Raw genomic sequence first — 18,312 nt, forward strand, 5'->3', positions numbered from 1 at the left:
ATTGGAATTGATAGCCGTGTAAGAGTGTATGATTACAAGTAGGGCATTGTCTGCATTCAGTCATGAGAAGTATCTGGGTCATCCTAGAGCTTCACCAAATGGCTTCTTCAACTCAACACACAAAGCCTAGAATATGAAGACTCCAGCAAATTTGGGAAGTGTGTGTGTTATTCCCTCAGTTGTGCCTGACTCTTTGGACCCCACGGACTCTTTAGACCCACCAGGCTCCTCTTGTCCATTGAATTCTCCAGGCCAGAATACTGGAGTGCATAGCCAGGACCTTTTCCAGGGAATCTTCCTGACCCGTGGATCAAACCTGGGTCTCTTGCATTGCAGGCGGATGCTTTACCATCTGAGTGAGACAAGATAATAAACATGTGGCCTGTTGCCTAGGTTTGGCAAGTCCTTAGGTATAGTCAATTTCTTTTGTGTCTTACGCATGGATGCCAGAGGTTTGCCACTTGATGCCTCCAAACAGTTTGATAGTTTGAAAAAATGCTGGAGATAAAAAAAAAAAAAGAAGGGATCACGTAAAAATTGAAATCTGGAAAACAGAAGATGAGTGATAAAGTTGGGTACCTTTGTCCAATGGAAACCAAAAAGAAAATGTAGAAATATAACCAGGTTTCTCTGAATTGAGTCAAATACAAGTCAGCCATATTTCCTGGTGTCTGTCTGTTTATGGTGTCTTTTTCAGGTTCAAAGGGCAGAGGCAGAAGAATGGTTGAAACAAGATGTCTCTCTTCTGGGACAGCACTGCCATCGTGCGGAAACAGTTTGATCAGGCCAAAGCTGTGAGCTGCTCTTCCTTGCGAGGCCTAGCAGTGGAGGCCGGTCAGATCAACTTAGGAACAACAGAACCTGAACTCAAGCCTGGCCCTCAACCTTTTCTGTGTGATCTGGCAGGATCGGTGGACAGTCAGGTTCTAGGCTTAGTGTCTGATCAGTGAGGGCCCAGGACCACGGAGCCCTCCAGCTGCTGCCAGGAAGTCCAGTCACAGGAAGGAGGTAAGCGGGGCCTCAGTTTCCTAACATTGTGGTGGGCCTTAGAGCCAAGCACTGAAAATGGGGGCACTTGTCTTGTGAATCTGCCCTTTGTAGGGCCTGGGCCCATTGTGACAGGAGTGACAGAGTGCAATGGACTGGCCTAATGCCAAGTACCTTAAATAGGTGATGCCATTGACGAAGTTGAGGGTGACCAAAGGTCTAAATAAAGTACCATGGCTTGGAGCAAGAAGGACCTGTATGGAAGGAATGGGAATACACTGACTTGCTGGTTTGAGTCAGAATATTTTCTAGGAGCCTGCAGATGCTCAAGTGGATGAAAATCACAAATGTAGTGGAAGGCCTACATTGTCTGAACCCACCCACCAGCTGCGAACTTCTGTGTCTTTGCAGGTTCACTCTAAAGCCCAGGGTCAATACCTTTGTCCTGACCTGACGCTGATGTTATCTCAGTTCTTGCAGGGGAGCGGGGCAAAGACCTGGCTTTGGGGTTGGTGTGTGCTAAGTCTCTTGAGTCATGTCAGACTCTGTGCGACGCTATGGACTGCAGCCTGCCAGGGAGGATAGCATTATTTCCTTCCTGTGCTTTAAGATGGAAAGCAAACTGCTGTACTTTACTTTATTTGGGGGGACTCCAAAATCACTGCAGATGGTGACTGCAGCCATGAAATTAAAAGACGCTTGCTCCTTGGAAGTAAAGCTATGAGCAACCTAGACAGCATATTAAAAAACAGAGACATTTCTTTGCCAACAAAGGTCCGTCTGGTCAAAGCAATGGTTTTTCTGGCAGGCATGCATGGATGTGAGAGTTGGAATATAAGGACAGGTGAGCATCAAAGCATTGATGCTTTTGAGCTGTGGTGTGGCAGGAGACTCTTGAGAGTCCCTTGGACTGCACAGAGATCCAACCAGTCCATCCTAAAGGAAATCTACCCCGAATATACATTGGAGGGACTGATGCTGAAGCTGAAACTCCTATATTTTGGTCGTCTGATACGAAGAACTGACTCACTTGACAAGACCTTGATAGCGGGAAAGACTGAAAGTGGGAAGAGAAGGGGATGACAGAGGATGAGATGGGTGGATGGCATCACTGACTCCATGGACATGAGTTGGAGCAAGCTCTGGGAGTTGGTGATGGAAAGGAAAGCCTGGCGTGCTGCAGTCCGTGGGGTTGCAAAGAGTTGGACACGACTGAGCTACTGAACTGACCTCTAGCTAAGGCCATTTATGAGATGGAAAATACTTGTTTTTTTCCAATTATATATGATGATAGTATGAGACAAAGTCACGTGTGCCATCTGATTGGAATTGATAGCCGTGTAAGAGTGTATGATTACAAGTAGGGCATTGTCTGCATTCAGTCATGAGAAGTATCTGGGTCATCCTAGAGCTTCACCAAATGGCTTCTTCAACTCAACACACAAAGCCTAGAATATGAAGACTCCAGCAAATTTGGGAAGTGTGTGTGTTATTCCCTCAGTTGTGCCTGACTCTTTGGACCCCACGGACTCTTTAGACCCACCAGGCTCCTCTTGTCCATTGAATTCTCCAGGCCAGAATACTGGAGTGCATAGCCAGGACCTTTTCCAGGGAATCTTCCTGACCCGTGGATCAAACCTGGGTCTCTTGCATTGCAGGCGGATGCTTTACCATCTGAGTGAGACAAGATAATAAACATGTGGCCTGTTGCCTAGGTTTGGCAAGTCCTTAGGTATAGTCAATTTCTTTTGTGTCTTACGCATGGATGCCAGAGGTTTGCCACTTGATGCCTCCAAACAGTTTGATAGTTTGAAAAAATGCTGGAGATAAAAAAAAAAAAAGAAGGGATCACGTAAAAATTGAAATCTGGAAAACAGAAGATGAGTGATAAAGTTGGGTACCTTTGTCCAATGGAAACCAAAAAGAAAATGTAGAAATATAACCAGGTTTCTCTGAATTGAGTCAAATACAAGTCAGCCATATTTCCTGGTGTCTGTCTGTTTATGGTGTCTTTTTCAGGTTCAAAGGGCAGAGGCAGAAGAATGGTTGAAACAAGATGTCTCTCTTCTGGGACAGCACTGCCATCGTGCGGAAACGGTTTGATCAGGCCAAAGCTGTGAGCTGCTCTTCCTTGCGAGGCCTAGCAGTGGAGGCCGGTCAGATCAACTTAGGAACAACAGAACCTGAACTCAAGCCTGGCCCTCAACCTTTTCTGTGTGATCTGGCAGGATCGGTGGACAGTCAGGTTCTAGGCTTAGTGTCTGATCAGTGAGGGCCCAGGACCACGGAGCCCTCCAGCTGCTGCCAGGAAGTCCAGTCACAGGAAGGAGGTAAGCGGGGCCTCAGTTTCCTAACATTGTGGTGGGCCTTAGAGCCAAGCACTGAAAATGGGGGCACTTGTCTTGTGAATCTGCCCTTTGTAGGGCCTGGGCCCATTGTGACAGGAGTGACAGAGTGCAATGGACTGGCCTAATGCCAAGTACCTTAAATAGGTGATGCCATTGACGAAGTTGAGGGTGACCAAAGGTCTAAATAAAGTACCATGGCTTGGAGCAAGAAGGACCTGTATGGAAGGAATGGGAATACACTGACTTGCTGGTTTGAGTCAGAATATTTTCTAGGAGCCTGCAGATGCTCAAGTGGATGAAAATCACAAATGTAGTGGAAGGCCTACATTGTCTGAACCCACCCACCAGCTGCGAACTTCTGTGTCTTTGCAGGTTCACTCTAAAGCCCAGGGTCAATACCTTTGTCCTGACCTGACGCTGATGTTATCTCAGTTCTTGCAGGGGAGCGGGGCAAAGACCTGGCTTTGGGGTTGGTGTGTGCTAAGTCTCTTGAGTCATGTCAGACTCTGTGCGACGCTATGGACTGCAGCCTGCCAGGGAGGATAGCATTATTTCCTTCCTGTGCTTTAAGATGGAAAGCAAACTGCTGTACTTTACTTTATTTGGGGGGACTCCAAAATCACTGCAGATGGTGACTGCAGCCATGAAATTAAAAGACGCTTGCTCCTTGGAAGTAAAGCTATGAGCAACCTAGACAGCATATTAAAAAACAGAGACATTTCTTTGCCAACAAAGGTCCGTCTGGTCAAAGCAATGGTTTTTCTGGCAGGCATGCATGGATGTGAGAGTTGGAATATAAGGACAGGTGAGCATCAAAGCATTGATGCTTTTGAGCTGTGGTGTGGCAGGAGACTCTTGAGAGTCCCTTGGACTGCACAGAGATCCAACCAGTCCATCCTAAAGGAAATCTACCCCGAATATACATTGGAGGGACTGATGCTGAAGCTGAAACTCCTATATTTTGGTCGTCTGATACGAAGAACTGACTCACTTGACAAGACCTTGATAGCGGGAAAGACTGAAAGTGGGAAGAGAAGGGGATGACAGAGGATGAGATGGGTGGATGGCATCACTGACTCCATGGACATGAGTTGGAGCAAGCTCTGGGAGTTGGTGATGGAAAGGAAAGCCTGGCGTGCTGCAGTCCGTGGGGTTGCAAAGAGTTGGACCCGACTGAGCTACTGAACTGCACTCTAGCTAAGGCCATTTATGAGATGGAAAATACTTGTTTTTTTCCAATTATATATGATGATAGTATGAGACAAAGTCACGTGTGCCATCTGATTGGAATTGATAGCCGTGTAAGAGTGTATGATTACAAGTAGGGCATTGTCTGCATTCAGTCATGAGAAGTATCTGGGTCATCCTAGAGCTTCACCAAATGGCTTCTTCAACTCAACACACAAAGCCTAGAATATGAAGACTCCAGCAAATTTGGGAAGTGTGTGTGTTATTCCCTCAGTTGTGCCCGACTCTTTGGACCCCACGGACTCTTTAGACCCACCAGGCTCCTCTTGTCCATTGAATTCTCCAGGCCAGAATACTGGAGTGCATAGCCAGGACCTTTTCCAGGGAATCTTCCTGACCCGTGGATCAAACCTGGGTCTCTTGCATTGCAGGCGGATGCTTTACCATCTGAGTGAGACAAGATAATAAACATGTGGCCTGTTGCCTAGGTTTGGCAAGTCCTTAGGTATAGTCAATTTCTTTTGTGTCTTACGCATGGATGCCAGAGGTTTGCCACTTGATGCCTCCAAACAGTTTGATAGTTTGAAAAAATGCTGGAGATAAAAAAAAAAAAAGAAGGGATCACGTAAAAATTGAAATCTGGAAAACAGAAGATGAGTGATAAAGTTGGGTACCTTTGTCCAATGGAAACCAAAAAGAAAATGTAGAAATATAACCAGGTTTCTCTGAATTGAGTCAAATACAAGTCAGCCATATTTCCTGGTGTCTGTCTGTTTATGGTGTCTTTTTCAGGTTCAAAGGGCAGAGGCAGAAGAATGGTTGAAACAAGATGTCTCTCTTCTGGGACAGCACTGCCATCGTGCGGAAACAGTTTGATCAGGCCAAAGCTGTGAGCTGCTCTTCCTTGCGAGGCCTAGCAGTGGAGGCCGGTCAGATCAACTTAGGAACAACAGAACCTGAACTCAAGCCTGGCCCTCAACCTTTTCTGTGTGATCTGGCAGGATCGGTGGACAGTCAGGTTCTAGGCTTAGTGTCTGATCAGTGAGGGCCCAGGACCACGGAGCCCTCCAGCTGCTGCCAGGAAGTCCAGTCACAGGAAGGAGGTAAGCGGGGCCTCAGTTTCCTAACATTGTGGTGGGCCTTAGAGCCAAGCACTGAAAATGGGGGCACTTGTCTTGTGAATCTGCCCTTTGTAGGGCCTGGGCCCATTGTGACAGGAGTGACAGAGTGCAATGGACTGGCCTAATGCCAAGTACCTTAAATAGGTGATGCCATTGACGAAGTTGAGGGTGACCAAAGGTCTAAATAAAGTACCATGGCTTGGAGCAAGAAGGACCTGTATGGAAGGAATGGGAATACACTGACTTGCTGGTTTGAGTCAGAATATTTTCTAGGAGCCTGCAGATGCTCAAGTGGATGAAAATCACAAATGTAGTGGAAGGCCTACATTGTCTGAACCCACCCACCAGCTGCGAACTTCTGTGTCTTTGCAGGTTCACTCTAAAGCCCAGGGTCAATACCTTTGTCCTGACCTGACGCTGATGTTATCTCAGTTCTTGCAGGGGAGCGGGGCAAAGACCTGGCTTTGGGGTTGGTGTGTGCTAAGTCTCTTGAGTCATGTCAGACTCTGTGCGACGCTATGGACTGCAGCCTGCCAGGGAGGATAGCATTATTTCCTTCCTGTGCTTTAAGATGGAAAGCAAACTGCTGTACTTTACTTTATTTGGGGGGACTCCAAAATCACTGCAGATGGTGACTGCAGCCATGAAATTAAAAGACGCTTGCTCCTTGGAAGTAAAGCTATGAGCAACCTAGACAGCATATTAAAAAACAGAGACATTTCTTTGCCAACAAAGGTCCGTCTGGTCAAAGCAATGGTTTTTCTGGCAGGCATGCATGGATGTGAGAGTTGGAATATAAGGACAGGTGAGCATCAAAGCATTGATGCTTTTGAGCTGTGGTGTGGCAGGAGACTCTTGAGAGTCCCTTGGACTGCACAGAGATCCAACCAGTCCATCCTAAAGGAAATCTACCCCGAATATACATTGGAGGGACTGATGCTGAAGCTGAAACTCCTATATTTTGGTCGTCTGATACGAAGAACTGACTCACTTGACAAGACCTTGATAGCGGGAAAGACTGAAAGTGGGAAGAGAAGGGGATGACAGAGGATGAGATGGGTGGATGGCATCACTGACTCCATGGACATGAGTTGGAGCAAGCTCTGGGAGTTGGTGATGGAAAGGAAAGCCTGGCGTGCTGCAGTCCGTGGGGTTGCAAAGAGTTGGACACGACTGAGCTACTGAACTGAACTCTAGCTAAGGCCATTTATGAGATGGAAAATACTTGTTTTTTTCCAATTATATATGATGATAGTATGAGACAAAGTCACGTGTGCCATCTGATTGGAATTGATAGCCGTGTAAGAGTGTATGATTACAAGTAGGGCATTGTCTGCTTTCAGTCATGAGAAGTATCTGGGTCATCCTAGAGCTTCACCAAATGGCTTCTTCAACTCAACACACAAAGCCTAGAATATGAAGACTCCAGCAAATTTGGGAAGTGTGTGTGTTATTCCCTCAGTTGTGCCTGACTCTTTGGACCCCACGGACTCTTTAGACCCACCAGGCTCCTCTTGTCCATTGAATTCTCCAGGCCAGAATACTGGAGTGCATAGCCAGGACCTTTTCCAGGGAATCTTCCTGACCCGTGGATCAAACCTGGGTCTCTTGCATTGCAGGCGGATGCTTTACCATCTGAGTGAGACAAGATAATAAACATGTGGCCTGTTGCCTAGATTTGGCAAGTCCTTAGGTATAGTCAATTTCTTTTGTGTCTTACGCATGGATGCCAGAGGTTTGCCACTTGATGCCTCCAAACAGTTTGATAGTTTGAAAAAATGCTGGAGATAAAAAAAAAAAAAGAAGGGATCACGTAAAAATTGAAATCTGGAAAACAGAAGATGAGTGATAAAGTTGGGTACCTTTGTCCAATGGAAACCAAAAAGAAAATGTAGAAATATAACCAGGTTTCTCTGAATTGAGTCAAATACAAGTCAGCCATATTTCCTGGTGTCTGTCTGTTTATGGTGTCTTTTTCAGGTTCAAAGGGCAGAGGCAGAAGAATGGTTGAAACAAGATGTCTCTCTTCTGGGACAGCACTGCCATCGTGCGGAAACAGTTTGATCAGGCCAAAGCTGTGAGCTGCTCTTCCTTGCGAGGCCTAGCAGTGGAGGCCGGTCAGATCAACTTAGGAACAACAGAACCTGAACTCAAGCCTGGCCCTCAACCTTTTCTGTGTGATCTGGCAGGATCGGTGGACAGTCAGGTTCTAGGCTTAGTGTCTGATCAGTGAGGGCCCAGGACCACGGAGCCCTCCAGCTGCTGCCAGGAAGTCCAGTCACAGGAAGGAGGTAAGCGGGGCCTCAGTTTCCTAACATTGTGGTGGGCCTTAGAGCCAAGCACTGAAAATGGGGGCACTTGTCTTGTGAATCTGCCCTTTGTAGGGCCTGGGCCCATTGTGACAGGAGTGACAGAGTGCAATGGACTGGCCTAATGCCAAGTACCTTAAATAGGTGATGCCATTGACGAAGTTGAGGGTGACCAAAGGTCTAAATAAAGTACCATGGCTTGGAGCAAGAAGGACCTGTATGGAAGGAATGGGAATACACTGACTTGCTGGTTTGAGTCAGAATATTTTCTAGGAGCCTGCAGATGCTCAAGTGGATGAAAATCACAAATGTAGTGGAAGGCCTACATTGTCTGAACCCACCCACCAGCTGCGAACTTCTGTGTCTTTGCAGGTTCACTCTAAAGCCCAGGGTCAATACCTTTGTCCTGACCTGACGCTGATGTTATCTCAGTTCTTGCAGGGGAGCGGGGCAAAGACCTGGCTTTGGGGTTGGTGTGTGCTAAGTCTCTTGAGTCATGTCAGACTCTGTGCGACGCTATGGACTGCAGCCTGCCAGGGAGGATAGCATTATTTCCTTCCTGTGCTTTAAGATGGAAAGCAAACTGCTGTACTTTACTTTATTTGGGGGGACTCCAAAATCACTGCAGATGGTGACTGCAGCCATGAAATTAAAAGACGCTTGCTCCTTGGAAGTAAAGCTATGAGCAACCTAGACAGCATATTAAAAAACAGAGACATTTCTTTGCCAACAAAGGTCCGTCTGGTCAAAGCAATGGTTTTTCTGGCAGGCATGCATGGATGTGAGAGTTGGAATATAAGGACAGGTGAGCATCAAAGCATTGATGCTTTTGAGCTGTGGTGTGGCAGGAGACTCTTGAGAGTCCCTTGGACTGCACAGAGATCCAACCAGTCCATCCTAAAGGAAATCTACCCCGAATATACATTGGAGGGACTGATGCTGAAGCTGAAACTCCTATATTTTGGTCGTCTGATACGAAGAACTGACTCACTTGACAAGACCTTGATAGCGGGAAAGACTGAAAGTGGGAAGAGAAGGGGATGACAGAGGATGAGATGGGTGGATGGCATCACTGACTCCATGGACATGAGTTGGAGCAAGCTCTGGGAGTTGGTGATGGAAAGGAAAGCCTGGCGTGCTGCAGTCCGTGGGGTTGCAAAGAGTTGGACCCGACTGAGCTACTGAACTGCACTCTAGCTAAGGCCATTTATGAGATGGAAAATACTTGTTTTTTTCCAATTATATATGATGATAGTATGAGACAAAGTCACGTGTGCCATCTGATTGGAATTGATAGCCGTGTAAGAGTGTATGATTACAAGTAGGGCATTGTCTGCATTCAGTCATGAGAAGTATCTGGGTCATCCTAGAGCTTCACCAAATGGCTTCTTCAACTCAACACACAAAGCCTAGAATATGAAGACTCCAGCAAATTTGGGAAGTGTGTGTGTTATTCCCTCAGTTGTGCCCGACTCTTTGGACCCCACGGACTCTTTAGACCCACCAGGCTCCTCTTGTCCATTGAATTCTCCAGGCCAGAATACTGGAGTGCATAGCCAGGACCTTTTCCAGGGAATCTTCCTGACCCGTGGATCAAACCTGGGTCTCTTGCATTGCAGGCGGATGCTTTACCATCTGAGTGAGACAAGATAATAAACATGTGGCCTGTTGCCTAGGTTTGGCAAGTCCTTAGGTATAGTCAATTTCTTTTGTGTCTTACGCATGGATGCCAGAGGTTTGCCACTTGATGCCTCCAAACAGTTTGATAGTTTGAAAAAATGCTGGAGATAAAAAAAAAAAAAGAAGGGATCACGTAAAAATTGAAATCTGGAAAACAGAAGATGAGTGATAAAGTTGGGTACCTTTGTCCAATGGAAACCAAAAAGAAAATGTAGAAATATAACCAGGTTTCTCTGAATTGAGTCAAATACAAGTCAGCCATATTTCCTGGTGTCTGTCTGTTTATGGTGTCTTTTTCAGGTTCAAAGGGCAGAGGCAGAAGAATGGTTGAAACAAGATGTCTCTCTTCTGGGACAGCACTGCCATCGTGCGGAAACAGTTTGATCAGGCCAAAGCTGTGAGCTGCTCTTCCTTGCGAGGCCTAGCAGTGGAGGCCGGTCAGATCAACTTAGGAACAACAGAACCTGAACTCAAGCCTGGCCCTCAACCTTTTCTGTGTGATCTGGCAGGATCGGTGGACAGTCAGGTTCTAGGCTTAGTGTCTGATCAGTGAGGGCCCAGGACCACGGAGCCCTCCAGCTGCTGCCAGGAAGTCCAGTCACAGGAAGGAGGTAAGCGGGGCCTCAGTTTCCTAACATTGTGGTGGGCCTTAGAGCCAAGCACTGAAAATGGGGGCACTTGTCTTGTGAATCTGCCCTTTGTAGGGCCTGGGCCCATTGTGACAGGAGTGACAGAGTGCAATGGACTGGCCTAATGCCAAGTACCTTAAATAGGTGATGCCATTGACGAAGTTGAGGGTGACCAAAGGTCTAAATAAAGTACCATGGCTTGGAGCAAGAAGGACCTGTATGGAAGGAATGGGAATACACTGACTTGCTGGTTTGAGTCAGAATATTTTCTAGGAGCCTGCAGATGCTCAAGTGGATGAAAATCACAAATGTAGTGGAAGGCCTACATTGTCTGAACCCACCCACCAGCTGCGAACTTCTGTGTCTTTGCAGGTTCACTCTAAAGCCCAGGGTCAATACCTTTGTCCTGACCTGACGCTGATGTTATCTCAGTTCTTGCAGGGGAGCGGGGCAAAGACCTGGCTTTGGGGTTGGTGTGTGCTAAGTCTCTTGAGTCATGTCAGACTCTGTGCGACGCTATGGACTGCAGCCTGCCAGGGAGGATAGCATTATTTCCTTCCTGTGCTTTAAGATGGAAAGCAAACTGCTGTACTTTACTTTATTTGGGGGGACTCCAAAATCACTGCAGATGGTGACTGCAGCCATGAAATTAAAAGACGCTTGCTCCTTGGAAGTAAAGCTATGAGCAACCTAGACAGCATATTAAAAAACAGAGACATTTCTTTGCCAACAAAGGTCCGTCTGGTCAAAGCAATGGTTTTTCTGGCAGGCATGCATGGATGTGAGAGTTGGAATATAAGGACAGGTGAGCATCAAAGCATTGATGCTTTTGAGCTGTGGTGTGGCAGGAGACTCTTGAGAGTCCCTTGGACTGCACAGAGATCCAACCAGTCCATCCTAAAGGAAATCTACCCCGAATATACATTGGAGGGACTGATGCTGAAGCTGAAACTCCTATATTTTGGTCGTCTGATACGAAGAACTGACTCACTTGACAAGACCTTGATAGCGGGAAAGACTGAAAGTGGGAAGAGAAGGGGATGACAGAGGATGAGATGGGTGGATGGCATCACTGACTCCATGGACATGAGTTGGAGCAAGCTCTGGGAGTTGGTGATGGAAAGGAAAGCCTGGCGTGCTGCAGTCCGTGGGGTTGCAAAGAGTTGGACCCGACTGAGCTACTGAACTGCACTCTAGCTAAGGCCATTTATGAGATGGAAAATACTTGTTTTTTTCCAATTATATATGATGATAGTATGAGACAAAGTCACGTGTGCCATCTGATTGGAATTGATAGCCGTGTAAGAGTGTATGATTACAAGTAGGGCATTGTCTGCATTCAGTCATGAGAAGTATCTGGGTCATCCTAGAGCTTCACCAAATGGCTTCTTCAACTCAACACACAAAGCCTAGAATATGAAGACTCCAGCAAATTTGGGAAGTGTGTGTGTTATTCCCTCAGTTGTGCCTGACTCTTTGGACCCCACGGACTCTTTAGACCCACCAGGCTCCTCTTGTCCATTGAATTCTCCAGGCCAGAATACTGGAGTGCATAGCCAGGACCTTTTCCAGGGAATCTTCCTGACCCGTGGATCAAACCTGGGTCTCTTGCATTGCAGGCGGATGCTTTACCATCTGAGTGAGACAAGATAATAAACATGTGGCCTGTTGCCTAGGTTTGGCAAGTCCTTAGGTATAGTCAATTTCTTTTGTGTCTTACGCATGGATGCCAGAGGTTTGCCACTTGATGCCTCCAAACAGTTTGATAGTTTGAAAAAATGCTGGAGATAAAAAAAAAAAAAGAAGGGATCACGTAAAAATTGAAATCTGGAAAACAGAAGATGAGTGATAAAGTTGGGTACCTTTGTCCAATGGAAACCAAAAAGAAAATGTAGAAATATAACCAGGTTTCTCTGAATTGAGTCAAATACAAGTCAGCCATATTTCCTGGTGTCTGTCTGTTTATGGTGTCTTTTTCAGGTTCAAAGGGCAGAGGCAGAAGAATGGTTGAAACAAGATGTCTCTCTTCTGGGACAGCACTGCCATCGTGCGGAAACGGTTTGATCAGGCCAAAGCTGTGAGCTGCTCTTCCTTGCGAGGCCTAGCAGTGGAGGCCGGTCAGATCAACTTAGGAACAACAGAACCTGAACTCAAGCCTGGCCCTCAACCTTTTCTGTGTGATCTGGCAGGATCGGTGGACAGTCAGGTTCTAGGCTTAGTGTCTGATCAGTGAGGGCCCAGGACCACGGAGCCCTCCAGCTGCTGCCAGGAAGTCCAGTCACAGGAAGGAGGTAAGCGGGGCCTCAGTTTCCTAACATTGTGGTGGGCCTTAGAGCCAAGCACTGAAAATGGGGGCACTTGTCTTGTGAATCTGCCCTTTGTAGGGCCTGGGCCCATTGTGACAGGAGTGACAGAGTGCAATGGACTGGCCTAATGCCAAGTACCTTAAATAGGTGATGCCATTGACGAAGTTGAGGGTGACCAAAGGTCTAAATAAAGTACCATGGCTTGGAGCAAGAAGGACCTGTATGGAAGGAATGGGAATACACTGACTTGCTGGTTTGAGTCAGAATATTTTCTAGGAGCCTGCAGATGCTCAAGTGGATGAAAATCACAAATGTAGTGGAAGGCCTACATTGTCTGAACCCACCCACCAGCTGCGAACTTCTGTGTCTTTGCAGGTTCACTCTAAAGCCCAGGGTCAATACCTTTGTCCTGACCTGACGCTGATGTTATCTCAGTTCTTGCAGGGGAGCGGGGCAAAGACCTGGCTTTGGGGTTGGTGTGTGCTAAGTCTCTTGAGTCATGTCAGACTCTGTGCGACGCTATGGACTGCAGCCTGCCAGGGAGGATAGCATTATTTCCTTCCTGTGCTTTAAGATGGAAAGCAAACTGCTGTACTTTACTTTATTTGGGGGGACTCCAAAATCACTGCAGATGGTGACTGCAGCCATGAAATTAAAAGACGCTTGCTCCTTGGAAGTAAAGCTATGAGCAACCTAGACAGCATATTAAAAAACAGAGACATTTCTTTGCCAACAAAGGTCCGTCTGGTCAAAGCAATGGTTTTTCTGGCAGGCATGCATGGATGTGAGAGTTGGAATATAAGGACAGGTGAGCATCAAAGCATTGATGCTTTTGAGCTGTGGTGTGGCAGGAGACTCTTGAGAGTCCCTTGGACTGCACAGAGATCCAACCAGTCCATCCTAAAGGAAATCTACCCCGAATATACATTGGAGGGACTGATGCTGAAGCTGAAACTCCTATATTTTGGTCGTCTGATACGAAGAACTGACTCACTTGACAAGACCTTGATAGCGGGAAAGACTGAAAGTGGGAAGAGAAGGGGATGACAGAGGATGAGATGGGTGGATGGCATCACTGACTCCATGGACATGAGTTGGAGCAAGCTCTGGGAGTTGGTGATGGAAAGGAAAGCCTGGCGTGCTGCAGTCCGTGGGGTTGCAAAGAGTTGGACCCGACTGAGCTACTGAACTGCACTCTAGCTAAGGCCATTTATGAGATGGAAAATACTTGTTTTTTTCCAATTATATATGATGATAGTATGAGACAAAGTCACGTGTGCCATCTGATTGGAATTGATAGCCGTGTAAGAGTGTATGATTACAAGTAGGGCATTGTCTGCATTCAGTCATGAGAAGTATCTGGGTCATCCTAGAGCTTCACCAAATGGCTTCTTCAACTCAACACACAAAGCCTAGAATATGAAGACTCCAGCAAATTTGGGAAGTGTGTGTGTTATTCCCTCAGTTGTGCCTGACTCTTTGGACCCCACGGACTCTTTAGACCCACCAGGCTCCTCTTGTCCATTGAATTCTCCAGGCCAGAATACTGGAGTGCATAGCCAGGACCTTTTCCAGGGAATCTTCCTGACCCGTGGATCAAACCTGGGTCTCTTGCATTGCAGGCGGATGCTTTACCATCTGAGTGAGACAAGATAATAAACATGTGGCCTGTTGCCTAGGTTTGGCAAGTCCTTAGGTATAGTCAATTTCTTTTGTGTCTTACGCATGGATGCCAGAGGTTTGCCACTTGATGCCTCCAAACAGTTTGATAGTTTGAAAAAATGCTGGAGATAAAAAAAAAAAAAGAAGGGATCACGTAAAAATTGAAATCTGGAAAACAGAAGATGAGTGATAAAGTTGGGTACCTTTGTCCAATGGAAACCAAAAAGAAAATGTAGAAATATAACCAGGTTTCTCTGAATTGAGTCAAATACAAGTCAGCCATATTTCCTGGTGTCTGTCTGTTTATGGTGTCTTTTTCAGGTTCAAAGGGCAGAGGCAGAAGAATGGTTGAAACAAGATGTCTCTCTTCTGGGACAGCACTGCCATCGTGCGGAAACAGTTTGATCAGGCCAAAGCTGTGAGCTGCTCTTCCTTGCGAGGCCTAGCAGTGGAGGCCGGTCAGATCAACTTAGGAACAACAGAACCTGAACTCAAGCCTGGCCCTCAACCTTTTCTGTGTGATCTGGCAGGATCGGTGGACAGTCAGGTTCTAGGCTTAGTGTCTGATCAGTGAGGGCCCAGGACCACGGAGCCCTCCAGCTGCTGCCAGGAAGTCCAGTCACAGGAAGGAGGTAAGCGGGGCCTCAGTTTCCTAACATTGTGGTGGGCCTTAGAGCCAAGCACTGAAAATGGGGGCACTTGTCTTGTGAATCTGCCCTTTGTAGGGCCTGGGCCCATTGTGACAGGAGTGACAGAGTGCAATGGACTGGCCTAATGCCAAGTACCTTAAATAGGTGATGCCATTGACGAAGTTGAGGGTGACCAAAGGTCTAAATAAAGTACCATGGCTTGGAGCAAGAAGGACCTGTATGGAAGGAATGGGAATACACTGACTTGCTGGTTTGAGTCAGAATATTTTCTAGGAGCCTGCAGATGCTCAAGTGGATGAAAATCACAAATGTAGTGGAAGGCCTACATTGTCTGAACCCACCCACCAGCTGCGAACTTCTGTGTCTTTGCAGGTTCACTCTAAAGCCCAGGGTCAATACCTTTGTCCTGACCTGACGCTGATGTTATCTCAGTTCTTGCAGGGGAGCGGGGCAAAGACCTGGCTTTGGGGTTGGTGTGTGCTAAGTCTCTTGAGTCATGTCAGACTCTGTGCGACGCTATGGACTGCAGCCTGCCAGGGAGGATAGCATTATTTCCTTCCTGTGCTTTAAGATGGAAAGCAAACTGCTGTACTTTACTTTATTTGGGGGGACTCCAAAATCACTGCAGATGGTGACTGCAGCCATGAAATTAAAAGACGCTTGCTCCTTGGAAGTAAAGCTATGAGCAACCTAGACAGCATATTAAAAAACAGAGACATTTCTTTGCCAACAAAGGTCCGTCTGGTCAAAGCAATGGTTTTTCTGGCAGGCATGCATGGATGTGAGAGTTGGAATATAAGGACAGGTGAGCATCAAAGCATTGATGCTTTTGAGCTGTGGTGTGGCAGGAGACTCTTGAGAGTCCCTTGGACTGCACAGAGATCCAACCAGTCCATCCTAAAGGAAATCTACCCCGAATATACATTGGAGGGACTGATGCTGAAGCTGAAACTCCTATATTTTGGTCGTCTGATACGAAGAACTGACTCACTTGACAAGACCTTGATAGCGGGAAAGACTGAAAGTGGGAAGAGAAGGGGATGACAGAGGATGAGATGGGTGGATGGCATCACTGACTCCATGGACATGAGTTGGAGCAAGCTCTGGGAGTTGGTGATGGAAAGGAAAGCCTGGCGTGCTGCAGTCCGTGGGGTTGCAAAGAGTTGGACACGACTGAGCTACTGAACTGACCTCTAGCTAAGGCCATTTATGAGATGGAAAATACTTGTTTTTTTCCAATTATATATGATGATAGTATGAGACAAAGTCACGTGTGCCATCTGATTGGAATTGATAGCCGTGTAAGAGTGTATGATTACAAGTAGGGCATTGTCTGCATTCAGTCATGAGAAGTATCTGGGTCATCCTAGAGCTTCACCAAATGGCTTCTTCAACTCAACACACAAAGCCTAGAATATGAAGACTCCAGCAAATTTGGGAAGTGTGTGTGTTATTCCCTCAGTTGTGCCTGACTCTTTGGACCCCACGGACTCTTTAGACCCACCAGGCTCCTCTTGTCCATTGAATTCTCCAGGCCAGAATACTGGAGTGCATAGCCAGGACCTTTTCCAGGGAATCTTCCTGACCCGTGGATCAAACCTGGGTCTCTTGCATTGCAGGCGGATGCTTTACCATCTGAGTGAGACAAGATAATAAACATGTGGCCTGTTGCCTAGGTTTGGCAAGTCCTTAGGTATAGTCAATTTCTTTTGTGTCTTACGCATGGATGCCAGAGGTTTGCCACTTGATGCCTCCAAACAGTTTGATAGTTTGAAAAAATGCTGGAGATAAAAAAAAAAAAAGAAGGGATCACGTAAAAATTGAAATCTGGAAAACAGAAGATGAGTGATAAAGTTGGGTACCTTTGTCCAATGGAAACCAAAAAGAAAATGTAGAAATATAACCAGGTTTCTCTGAATTGAGTCAAATACAAGTCAGCCATATTTCCTGGTGTCTGTCTGTTTATGGTGTCTTTTTCAGGTTCAAAGGGCAGAGGCAGAAGAATGGTTGAAACAAGATGTCTCTCTTCTGGGACAGCACTGCCATCGTGCGGAAACGGTTTGATCAGGCCAAAGCTGTGAGCTGCTCTTCCTTGCGAGGCCTAGCAGTGGAGGCCGGTCAGATCAACTTAGGAACAACAGAACCTGAACTCAAGCCTGGCCCTCAACCTTTTCTGTGTGATCTGGCAGGATCGGTGGACAGTCAGGTTCTAGGCTTAGTGTCTGATCAGTGAGGGCCCAGGACCACGGAGCCCTCCAGCTGCTGCCAGGAAGTCCAGTCACAGGAAGGAGGTAAGCGGGGCCTCAGTTTCCTAACATTGTGGTGGGCCTTAGAGCCAAGCACTGAAAATGGGGGCACTTGTCTTGTGAATCTGCCCTTTGTAGGGCCTGGGCCCATTGTGACAGGAGTGACAGAGTGCAATGGACTGGCCTAATGCCAAGTACCTTAAATAGGTGATGCCATTGACGAAGTTGAGGGTGACCAAAGGTCTAAATAAAGTACCATGGCTTGGAGCAAGAAGGACCTGTATGGAAGGAATGGGAATACACTGACTTGCTGGTTTGAGTCAGAATATTTTCTAGGAGCCTGCAGATGCTCAAGTGGATGAAAATCACAAATGTAGTGGAAGGCCTACATTGTCTGAACCCACCCACCAGCTGCGAACTTCTGTGTCTTTGCAGGTTCACTCTAAAGCCCAGGGTCAATACCTTTGTCCTGACCTGACGCTGATGTTATCTCAGTTCTTGCAGGGGAGCGGGGCAAAGACCTGGCTTTGGGGTTGGTGTGTGCTAAGTCTCTTGAGTCATGTCAGACTCTGTGCGACGCTATGGACTGCAGCCTGCCAGGGAGGATAGCATTATTTCCTTCCTGTGCTTTAAGATGGAAAGCAAACTGCTGTACTTTACTTTATTTGGGGGGACTCCAAAATCACTGCAGATGGTGACTGCAGCCATGAAATTAAAAGACGCTTGCTCCTTGGAAGTAAAGCTATGAGCAACCTAGACAGCATATTAAAAAACAGAGACATTTCTTTGCCAACAAAGGTCCGTCTGGTCAAAGCAATGGTTTTTCTGGCAGGCATGCATGGATGTGAGAGTTGGAATATAAGGACAGGTGAGCATCAAAGCATTGATGCTTTTGAGCTGTGGTGTGGCAGGAGACTCTTGAGAGTCCCTTGGACTGCACAGAGATCCAACCAGTCCATCCTAAAGGAAATCTACCCCGAATATACATTGGAGGGACTGATGCTGAAGCTGAAACTCCTATATTTTGGTCGTCTGATACGAAGAACTGACTCACTTGACAAGACCTTGATAGCGGGAAAGACTGAAAGTGGGAAGAGAAGGGGATGACAGAGGATGAGATGGGTGGATGGCATCACTGACTCCATGGACATGAGTTGGAGCAAGCTCTGGGAGTTGGTGATGGAAA

At 46.8% G+C, this 18,312-nt stretch overlaps 3 long non-coding RNA genes across 3 annotated transcripts in view; all 3 read left to right on the plus strand.

The window, feature by feature from the left end:
• Positions 1-695: 695 nt before the first annotated feature.
• LOC145536980 (uncharacterized) lies at positions 696-5,225 on the plus strand. The gene is made up of 2 exons (XR_014076114.1): positions 696-1,008; positions 3,007-5,225. It is a non-coding gene; the product is annotated as an uncharacterized LOC145536980 (long non-coding RNA).
• Positions 5,226-5,315: 90 nt separating this feature from the next.
• LOC145536979 (uncharacterized) lies at positions 5,316-9,843 on the plus strand. The gene is made up of 2 exons (XR_014076113.1): positions 5,316-5,626; positions 7,625-9,843. It is a non-coding gene; the product is annotated as an uncharacterized LOC145536979 (long non-coding RNA).
• Positions 9,844-16,987: 7,144 nt separating this feature from the next.
• LOC145536978 (uncharacterized) overlaps positions 16,988-18,312 on the plus strand; it is a 68,752-nt gene continuing 67,427 nt past the window's right edge. The window contains exon 1 of the long non-coding RNA XR_014076112.1: positions 16,988-17,171. This is a non-coding gene — a long non-coding RNA (uncharacterized LOC145536978). The remainder of the gene's footprint in view (positions 17,172-18,312) is intronic.

The sequence above is a fragment of the Giraffa tippelskirchi genome, chromosome X, assembly GCF_054371585.1.
Source record: "Giraffa tippelskirchi isolate mGirTip1 chromosome X, T2T-mGirTip1v1.2.pri, whole genome shotgun sequence".
Lineage (NCBI taxonomy): Eukaryota > Metazoa > Chordata > Mammalia > Artiodactyla > Giraffidae > Giraffa > Giraffa tippelskirchi.